Here is an 11,573-nt window from a genome sequence, read left to right as displayed (position 1 = left end):
ACAATCAATTGCCAAAATGAAAAGCTAAGGCTCAAAATGCTCAAAACTCAAGTATGCAAGGTGAAGAAATAAATTGGAAACACCTTCAATATATAGGAAACTAGTTGACATAAGCAGACACCTAACACATTTATTACAAGCAAGGTTGAGGTTTAGAGGAGGAAGTACCCATAAAAACAAGAGACCCAAAGATCAAGGGTCGGGGGTTGGGTGTTTACCTATTGCTAGGTGAACAATGAACCCCCGATGTTCAATCCCCAGTAGGAAAACGAACTTTAGGGGTCAGTGATCAAGGATACCATTCACTTTTATAGCAAATGATCATGGATAACCAAAAAGCTGATATCCAACACACAAGAAAAAAAGTAAAGGAACAAGGTGATTTTTGAGAGTCACCACATTGTTCCTAGGGTGACTAGGTAATAGTGCAAGCCTAAAGCTTGATCATCAACAAAAACCAAAAGCAAAAAAGACAAGGAGGGAAACATAAAACACTAAGGGGCAAAACCTTAAGTAGAAACTAACAAAACAAGAGAGGGTGTGAGACACAACAAATAGCCTCAAAATAAAGATTCTCTTTGCTAATGCAAGGCAATTCTTCCACTAGATCAATCTTATCATCATCATCATCATCATCATCTATGGACTTCATTTTGACTTTGTCAGCAAGAGTCTCCATCACCATGAATAGAGCCTTTTCACCATCATTCTCGAAAGTATCTTGATCTTATTCTTCATCAAATGAACAAATACCTCAATTACAAAGAAAGTCTTCTGATTCTTGTTAAATTTATTCTTCTTATTGAAAGACTTTTTTGCATTCTTTTGACCATCATTCTTAGAGTCCTTACATGGTCATTTAGCCATTGAATTTCCTATATCCCCATAATTAAAACATTTTAAAGGAAACTTACCCTTGTACTTACCAAAACCTCTCTGCAATCTTCTAATAAATTTTGCCACCTTCGAATTTGATTCACCATTAGAACCTGAATATTCTTACTTCTTGGACACCTTGAAGTCGGCCTCTTTTCTTGAGGATTTGTCACTATCAAATATCATCTCATAAGCAGTCAAGGACCCATGTAACTCATCCATAGTAAACTTATTCAAATCTTTAGCTTCTTTAATTGCAGCCACCTTGGGATCAAATCTTAGTTGCAAGGATCTGAGTATTTTCTTTACAATTATTGTTTTCTTTAGCTCTTCACCAAGTTCTCTATAAGAACTTAATATCTGATCAACTTGGAGTATAAATGCAACATTGTTCTCATCGTCTTCATATTTAGACTTTCAAACTAAGCTCTATAAGTATTAAGCTTTAACTATTTGACTTTCTCATCTTTTAAGGTATGCAATTTGACCCACACGTCCTTCATTGTCTTGCAAGGCATAACATTCACAAACTCAAAGTTAGTTAAATAACATATAATAGTATTTTTTACTTTGGCATTATTCTCACGAGATTTTTTTTCATCCTGATCTCTTGGGGGTGTTAATGCATTAGTAGCTTCTGCAAGATAAGACTCTCCTAACTCATTAATCTCCTCTATTCTGTTATTAGTTTACTCATTCGTGCTTTATGTTTATCAGACTATAACATTGATCATAATTATGATATTGATATTGGATAAGGATGAACTAGATTGACGACCTACTTAACTATGTTAAGCGTTAATCTAAATGTTATTGGGCTATTAACCCGATAGCCAATAATGCTAACAGTTATTGTTATTGTTTACTTTAACCGATTCATTATCGGTGTGTTTATATTGATCCATTATCATTTTCTTTGATACCGATTCATTATCGAGTATGCTTATAGATCTGTTACCATTAACAATGATACCGATTCATTATCGGGTATGCTTATAGATCTATTACCATTAACTATGATACTGATTCATTATCGGGTATGTTTATAGCACCGATTAGTTATCATTATGGATCGGTTGATGGTTGTAAGAGTCATGACCAAGTGACATCTTGGTCGGACATGTCTAACAGACATGTCTGATCAAGGTGCCACTTGATCGTGGCTATCTTACTATTTATACACCATCCAAATTAAAGGAGATGACATTGAAATCGATACATGTTCATCCTCCTTACCTGCAGTAAAAGAAATATAACAATATTAGTGCCATAATCATAATATCAAAACGAAAATACACCATCCTGCATATAACTTGTCCATTAAATTGGAAATTTCAATACTTTTACAAGGGGACTTTCAAGGATTTCATATTCATTCACAATTTATTACCCATCATCAAATCCAAGAGCCGCGAAATAAGATTTCATCCTTGCACTCAAAAAATAGCTAGATCCATCAAAGAGTGGAGTGTTGTTTGAAGACAAACCTTCTTGAGCAACTAAGTGTGCCATCATGGATCTACCTCAAGCTATTAATCTTTATCTAAGGAACCTTTATCTGGCACTGATTGAAGGGCACACAATACATCGAGAGGGGGAAGAGTAAGTATATCCCAATTTCAATGTAATCAAACATTAATTTTCATTAATGACTCATTCCCGACTTCTAAAACATGAACCTTAAAAATTAATGTAACTTTAATAAATCTTATTAATGATGCAATAATTTAAACAAAACAAAAGAGCACACATCCAAACAAAGAACACTAGATATATGTCGAAACCCAGGATGAGATAAACCACAATGAGAATAACTACTTGGATCTATTACCCAAATCCAGCCTCACAAAGAAATGAATCACTTACAAAATGAAGGAAGCACCAACCTACTAGAGATACCAATCTGGACCATTTGTGTTTGTAGGCACCAACCCACTGGAGACACTAATCCCCTACACAAAGAGCTAAGCACCAAATCAATAGGTAAGACACTAGTCCTACTAAAATAGAAAGATGTGATTTGTGGACCTTCAAAACTGATAAATCAACTTGCACTAGATCTAATCAATCTTCAAACAATTTTCCACATAGCATATGGTCTTTTGATAATGGTGCACTATGATTGGAGTGCAAATCACACTACATCACTCTAATATTTGCATTGAGGCCCTAATTACATAGCATTATAACAACTACATCACCCTAGGACACATCCTAGAATTCTATAAATAGGAAGTATATTTTCAATTACATTCATGTGTCATTCCAAAATGTACAGAATATTTGTAAGTCGGGCACACGAACACTCATTAACCAAACGTATAATAGGCTAGATCCAATAGCCTTTATGCTACTCCAAAAGATAGAACACACTAGAGGGTTATCTATGTAGCTCCATTTGGACCCAACAATCATCCACATACTACCTCCAATGAGAACATGCTACAAGCCTCAACTGCATCAAACTGGAACAACAACCTAGTTCACTAACTAGCACAATAGCCCTTTTGTCACTTCAAACTTTTTTTTTATAAATCAATTTTGCAAACTTTGAAATATGATAAAACATGTTTATACATACTCTCCTTTGAAGCTATAGGTCTTAACTCATAACCATGAAGAAATTTGAGTCACAACAAGTTACCGTAACAAGCTCACTATCTAGCTAATGAACCTCAAATATTTTGAATCAGACTTTTGGATCACCTCGAACAACATGTCTAGATACAATATGATATTACAAACATTCCTCAATTGAATCTATTTCCATAGCTAGCCATATGTACATCTACAACTCATAATTCTCTTATATATGACATGATAGTATTAAGAATTTTCTAATTTCTGGATGCCATTGCATTAATGACAAAATTGACTAGAACAATTGACACTCCTCTAACATCAAATACAACACTCCTTTGACATCAATGATAACATATGCCCAACACCCACCACATCTCCAATCTTAAAAATAATAGAAGTATCGTCGATAGCCATAACAAGAGAATCCCACAAATCAACAAAGAACAAAGCAAGATATGAAATTTCTCCTCCTCATCCATCTTCACACTAACATATTGTATGCCTCTAGGTGGTATGGAATTCGTCCACCCTCTTCAATTCCCAAGGAATACGATTTCTTCCTTTAGAAAATCTTATTCACTAAATATTTGTCTTGATACAGCTCACCAGGTTTCTTTCGTAACTTCTTTGCAGAGGACTCTTCATCGACATTGATTAAAATAGAGTTTTCCAAGCATAATTTGAGTAGACCCTTGGATTTATGGTCCATAATATCATACTAAGTAGCCAAATTAGGATCTATAGGTATAAAGACATTTTCATCAATGACATCCCACAAATATCAGTCTATGAGCAAATCCTCCATCTTCAACATACACATCTCAAAATTATTTCTATAAAATTCCTCTACCTCTATTCTACTCGATGAACTTTCCATCTTAAAATTCCTGCAACAAGATCACAAAGTATCTTTTGTACAAGCTCCCACTCAAATATGGATTAGTTCAAAAAACTCAACCCACAACTGTAACCAAAGTTGACAAAGCTCTAATACCACTTGAAAGGAAACTAAGGTAGCAAAACAACTTCCGACACTAACCTTAAGGGGAGGGTAATGCAAAAAAATTAGATCTTAACAAAATTTACAAAAATTAAATAAAAATAACACAAATAGCATCCATACCATAAAATAGTGATTTACATGGGAAAAACCCTTTTGGGAGAAAAGCTCCACACTCCAAACACTGCCCAATATATTATTCAGAAATCAATAACACAATACAACATACTTGTAGAGCAAGTTTCTCACATGAGTATCACCAACCAGAGATGCAGAGGTAACTCAACGAATATAAGACCCTTACACGCAACCTCTATCACACACACCTAATATATAGGAGATACAATACGTGAAACCGTCAAATGGTATTACAAAAGCATGAGATAAAACCACTCAAAAAATAGGCACCCAACTTATCTCCAATCCAAGATACCCTATGATGTGTCAAAACAAACACCAACACGTGTAACTCCCGTGTACAACTGATTTATGTGTCCAACACATTTTTATAGTTTCCTGTTTCAAGAGACCCAACTTTCAGAGGCCATAACTTTTGATCTAAGATTCCAATTGATGAACTATTTGAGGTGTCAAAAATCTTGTGAAGTTCTCTATCAATCTATAACTTGCTACACTAATTACGACAAATTTTGGGCCCAAAAAATACCTCTAAGGCCTTCAAAATTAACTTTAAAACTTTCAAAAATAGAAACTTTAATATCGTCAAATCTAGACATGATCTTGCAACAAAAAATTATTGACATGCTTATTTATCCAAATCGTAGTCTTGGGGAAAATTTCAGACCAATCCATGTTCAAATGTAAGCTCACTATAAATAGTAACCTATGCAATTGCAAGGTTGAGACGCCATTATCCTAACAATACTCATGTTAAAAAGATTAGCCTTTGTGGCTCATAAACAAATTTTATTGGTAAAATTGAAAGAATTGGGTAAATACTAGAACAAACATAAGCAACCATAAATCAATAAAATAATATAAGACTAGAATTGGAAGAATGGAGCTCTATTGATCATTGTACATCTCAATAATGTCAAGGTGAAATATGTTATAGTGGACTTAGGTGCATATATAAACATCATTATAGTTACCACTTGGGACAAAGTCAGGTGATCCATGTTGGTTAAAACTCCATTTAGTATATTTCTAGTAAATAGATTAGGAATGGAGACATTAAACACATGGAAGAATGTAGAAGTGAACATACATGGACTAAAACAACGTGCAATTTTGAGGTAGTAGAAATGAAGGAACCCTTCAATACATTCAAGGAATTGCTAGGCCTAAATTGGTTAGTAAATGCCACTGGTATTGGATTCAAGGAAAGAGGAAATTTTATTTGTGGATGAAAATGGTGTTGTATACATCCCCCCAAGAGATGGTGAAGATAGATCTTATGTAAAGGAAGTTGTTCAAGACAGAAACACAAAAGATGATTCAAGTTCATAATATATTAAATCTCAAGATTTCCTATTTCAAATGAAGTAGAGGATCCATATAATACTAGATAAATTGAATTGGATAGTGATAACACTAGCACATATAGTGATGAAGTCTTGTGTGCCTAGATGTCAAATGAACAAGAATTAACTTCTCAAAAATTGTATGGGTTTTACAGATCACTCGTGATACAAAGATAGTATAGAAAACCTATGCAAATCAGTACAAAAATCCAAGACTGGTATAAAATCTTCCTTCATTCAATCTTTATACCATTTGTAAATTAAAATTCAACTCTATACAAAGCACCCTAGGACATATACGCTAAGTAAACAAGGAGTACACACTGGAAATGTGCATTATGACATTACATCAAAAAAGTAAAATGGGCTAATAAATAATAATGTGTTGTAAACCTCACACTATCCAATACATAATAACTACTTCCAAATGAGGTTGACAATATGAATTAGGTTTCAGTTTGAACACCCATTTCCTTGATCTAACCCTAAGGATATAAAACAAGGCACTAAAAAGTACATTTTAATAGTAGACTAAGATAAAAACCAATGATATATATTAAAATATTTTTGTATCATAGTTGTATAATAGGTTTATAATGGTATATTATGAATTCACTCACCAGAAAAGAGCCATAGAAAAAGGTAACGAGAAAAAAATCAAGGGAAAATTAAAAACAACTACAACATTTAATGCATTCTCTTAGCTTGATATCTATAAATCCTAACATTATTTTTCACAATAGCACATTTTTCTCTTTTGCATCATTTTGCCACTCTTGCATTCTATTATATTCATACTTCCAAACCCTCACATTTCCTAACTCACACATAGCAACAGTTGCTCCTATTCTATTAGACATCTCCCAAAAGCCATAACCCAAATACAACAAATTCCTATACAAGGCAATGGAGAAAAATCTAGAGTATACATTCTCTAAAGCATATGTGAATGTTATTTACTTCAAAGACATTAAGAAGTACATCCATGAGCCATTAATAAAGATAAACTATATAAAGTTTAAAACCCTAACACTCACTCTAGTACAACCTAGGACACAACAATATATGAATAAATATAGCCACATCATAGAAAAGAACCTATATGTATGGAGGGATTTCTCGAACTTCACACAAGAAAAGGGGTGGATACACATCATTCTAAGCCACATTATGATGAATGCTTATACTTAGGTTGACCATATAGATCCAAGGAGTCACAAGCTTGTATGCACAATGAGAGGTACCATTGAAGGAGGAAATTAAAAACTTGGAGGTTATTAATCTTATCAAGGCAACATATGATAGCCAAATCTTGGACATAACAATAATAAAAAACCCTACTGACAATTATGTTACCATGGGCATTTCCTACAAGGTTTACTATACAAATAGGAGATTTAGCTACCACATCCTCCATTCATGGAATGTACCAAATTGTGTTTAAGGAAAATGATATTGATCTTTGTGATTTTTTGTGGTAAGATCTCCTGGAGAATGTTGAGTGTCCAAAGCAACCCCACTATCAATTCAGGTATGGGATCTTGATTATCTACCTTTCATTCTATTTAATGAATGAATTACTAGTGTTTTTAGGAGACCACTATTGGTTGTCATACAAATACAAGAAAAAGTCAAGCACTTTTAGGATGCCACCTCTTACATAGCCACATGTTGGGGTTTCTTAAGATACCTTCAACAAAAGTTGTAAGAAAGATAACACATCTCTTATGATGTAGTCTACAACTACATAAAAGACATAGTTTTCTTAGTAGACAAGGACTATACTTTTATGGAGGCAATAGAGCTTGGAAAATATTTTACTCCATAACTACCATATAAAGTCAAATGAAAAGATTAACTAGATATCTTGGGTTTGGCATGCATAACCCACTCTTAGTGAGTTAATTGAATGATTCAGGTGTGTAGGTTTTTTTCTCAAATGGAGGATGTTAGAAGACAAGAGGATTTATGGTATCGGATAATGGTATTCATATAGACACATTGTACAAATTGGATGCATGCTCACTTGAGTGGAATCGCTCTTATAACAAGCCAATGAAGAGAATTTTGGATTCTTCATCCTCACCATTATATTGAGAAACAATAAACTTATAGCATCTACATATGATGCGGGTGTAGTCACGGTTAGGAGGGACCTCAATGAAATCTATCTGGACTGTGCAACAAGAGTAAACACAACGAAAGAAAGACAAGACGATGGAGGCAATGTAGAACTGATTATTTATATCATGAAAACCATTTAAAATCTGTCGAAAACATGTGGGTTACAAGATTAGGCTCACTGGACTAATACAAACATGCTCAATTATAGTTTCAGTCTATACCAAACCTCATAACCTCAAGATAGATCTTCCTAGTTCCAATGAATTTCTACTACAAGCTAAATTACATTGATTTATATGGTCTATAGGGAACCGATCGGCCTAAGAAGAATCAAACAATGATGAACATAATGAAACATGCAAAACCATCAAGGTCACCCTCTGCCAATGAAAAATCCTCCAGAAAATCCAAAGGAAGAAGTGGATCAAAAGGAAGGTCGACCACACGCCAAGGAATGCTGGAATAACGAATGGGGGCTCCGCAAGCTATGAAAAGGATCTGCAAGATTTGCCAATAGCAAATAGGTCCAAGTAGCTCCGGTGTTCTAAGCCATAAAACTGTCTTGGAATCCGGAAGTGATAACTTGCCAGAAAAATATCCAAATGTTCCGCGGTTCAGGAATAAGGAAGATAATCATGTTTACAAGCAAAATCTAACTACGCAAGATCCGGTGAGAAAATGCAAGAAAGTGTAGAAAGAAATGTTGAAACTACAAAATAGAAAACAAATTGAAAAGAAATGTTTTTGGTTGATGCAAGATTGCCAAGAACCGGGGATCCTCCTGCATCAAACATCTGAGGTTGTTGAAAAAGTGAGTCCCTCACTTTGCTAGGGTTCGAGGAAAACCAAGGCAGTCCACCTCTTCCTGAGAAATCCAAGATGAATCTTCAACTGGTTTGTCCTTCCATTACACAAGATACTCCTTGCATTGATTACTTTAGGTGCTATGACCAATCCTACTATCCAAAATGGCTTCAATCTGATTCGGTTCCTTCTGGGGCAACTGTTTCTCCAAGTCTGCAATACTTTCTTTACTAAATTCTAATTCATGATATTGATATAGATCTGCAATGTTAAATATAGGTGAAATACTCAAACTATCTGGTAGCTCCACTTCATATGCATTTCTGGAACTGGATTTCCTCAAGATTGTTGGTTGAAAATTTTGTATACTTGGGGAAATATACAAAATTGTGGTTTCAACCATAGCACGCGAGTAAAAATTCTCCTAATTAAGGGAAGGCTCCCCCTATCTAACTAAAACTGAAATAAAAACAAGATGGTACAACAGTCTTCCTTCTTTCTTCAAGAAAGACAATATCCTTTTCTCTTCACAAAAAAGGATAGCGATTGAATATGAACAACAGTAACTACTTTCAAGTGAAATGAGAGAAAGGAAATGAAGTTTCCTGAAAGCGCAAAGACTTCCGTCACTTCCTTCGGGACGGGACAACAATATCAAGCTCAAAGACTTGACTATTGGAAATCCTATCTACCCTTTGCTATACTGAATTTTACAATGAATAAAAGACAACAACTCAAAGAATGGAATAATCTATTCTTTCAACACAAAGACAAGAACTAATGCAAGCTCAAAGACTTGCTGATATTTCTTATCAAACAGTAATTTTTCCTCAAGAATAGACGCAAGCTCAAAGACTTGGTGCTCCTTCAAGAGATTTACCTATTTTAATTAATCTTCTCTACTTGCAGCTCAGAGACTTCAAATCAGATTGGACTAAGCTCCTTTAGAAACACTTTGCATAGAAGAAATAAAAAGATTCAAACTCAAACATGTAGCTCAAAGACTCAAAACTTGAGTAATCCTTCTTCATTATTCTTCAAAACCTTAAATTCACATACATAAGCTCAAAGACTTCTTGCTGTAAATTTGGCAGAGTTTTTGCTTGCTTTCCAAAAGATATCAAATACAATAGACCCCTCAAGTATTTATAGAAGAGTAGCCTTGAGAAAAAGGTGGGAGGATCCTAACTAACTTGAGAGATTCTCTCAACCATCAAGACTCATTCAATAACTAACTGAGACTTCATTAACTAACTAAGAGTTATTCCAACTAACTAAGACCTATTCCAACTATAGTCCTAATCGGACACAACTTGTAGTTGCCTTACATGTAATTATAAAAGTGCAAGTAATGTGTAACTTGCATTTTACAAAAAATACTTTTACATGTAACTTGCCAAAACTAAATTACAACTAAAGATTACAAAAGAGGGAAAATTCAATTAAGTGTTGAAAAACACTTAAAATGCATTTTGTGAAGACACAAATCCTTGAAATTTCTGGATGCTCGCTTGTAGTTCATCAGGATTCGGTTCATGGGTGTTCTTGGCAACAACCATAGTCTTCACAATAGTGTCGTGATAGCGGAGGAGCACAGAATTGTTTTTATCCAGGATAGACTGGATTTCATGCAGAAGGCTTGGTGTTTCATCAATTCTTGAATTGAAGCGGCCGAGAATTGTCCACTCCTCTATTCATTATGAATCCTCATCTGTAAATCAACAAGAACTTCTTCTTCTGGAATCAGCTCTCCATCCTGACTTACTATGTTGCAAGAGGCCCTTTCACAATGTGAGACAATATCTCAGAAAACTTCACCCTGAAATCTCCTTGCATCACCGATCTCCTCAATGAGGGATTTAAGAACAAGGGTCTTGTTTTCCAAGAGTTCTTCAAATTCCAAGTACATGACCCTGGAAGAGATGATGGTGTGCTCTTGTAGAACACTCAACTATTGTTGGGGCATGGTACGCCAGATTGTCAAACTTTCTTCAACACTTTCCAGATTCTTTTTGAAAGTATTATAAGTCTGATCCAGTTTCTCCTCAACAGTCTCCAACTTAGACATTATCTGAAAAATGTCTTTCATTACCTATACACATAGATCATGAAGTTGATCAACCCAGGAATCTAGTGCTTGTACCTTTTGAGCAGCCCTTTCCACTCCACAAATTGATTCTTGGGAACCAGAAGAACCCATGGAGTTACTCCCATCAGCAGCAAGTTTTGTAATTTTATGAACGACTGCCATAAGTTGTCAGTTTTCCTCTTCTAGCTTGTCTTTCTTTGCTAGAAGATCATCACACCTTTGCACCAGCGAAGCAATAGAAAAATGAGCATCATGTTTAATGACCTCATGCATTTTCTTTCCCAACTCTATCCTTGTAACCTTATAATCAGCAGTTGACATTTCATCAAGTGGCTTATCTGCAATAGGTTCCACAATTTCAGCTACCTTCATCTTGTTACTGTCAACAGTTATTCTGGAGATAGTCTTGGCCTTCTTAGCAACTTTGGATCTGGACTATTTGAGTTGCTAGTAATCAAAGGCATCAGGTGAGATTTTTTGCTTCTTCCTTTTTGGGGTAAAAGAACTAAGCCATGGAGGCAAAGTCATCAACTCCCCTCCAGTAACAACCGTAGGCAAAGGAGAAGCAGTTTCTGTTTGAATCACCGTGGTCATCCTGGGAGGAATATCTGTT

The sequence above is a fragment of the Cryptomeria japonica genome, chromosome 1, assembly GCF_030272615.1.
Source record: "Cryptomeria japonica chromosome 1, Sugi_1.0, whole genome shotgun sequence".
NCBI lineage: Eukaryota > Viridiplantae > Streptophyta > Pinopsida > Cupressales > Cupressaceae > Cryptomeria > Cryptomeria japonica.
The sequence above is the reverse complement of the archived record's forward strand: the minus strand, read 5'-3'. Positions refer to the sequence as shown.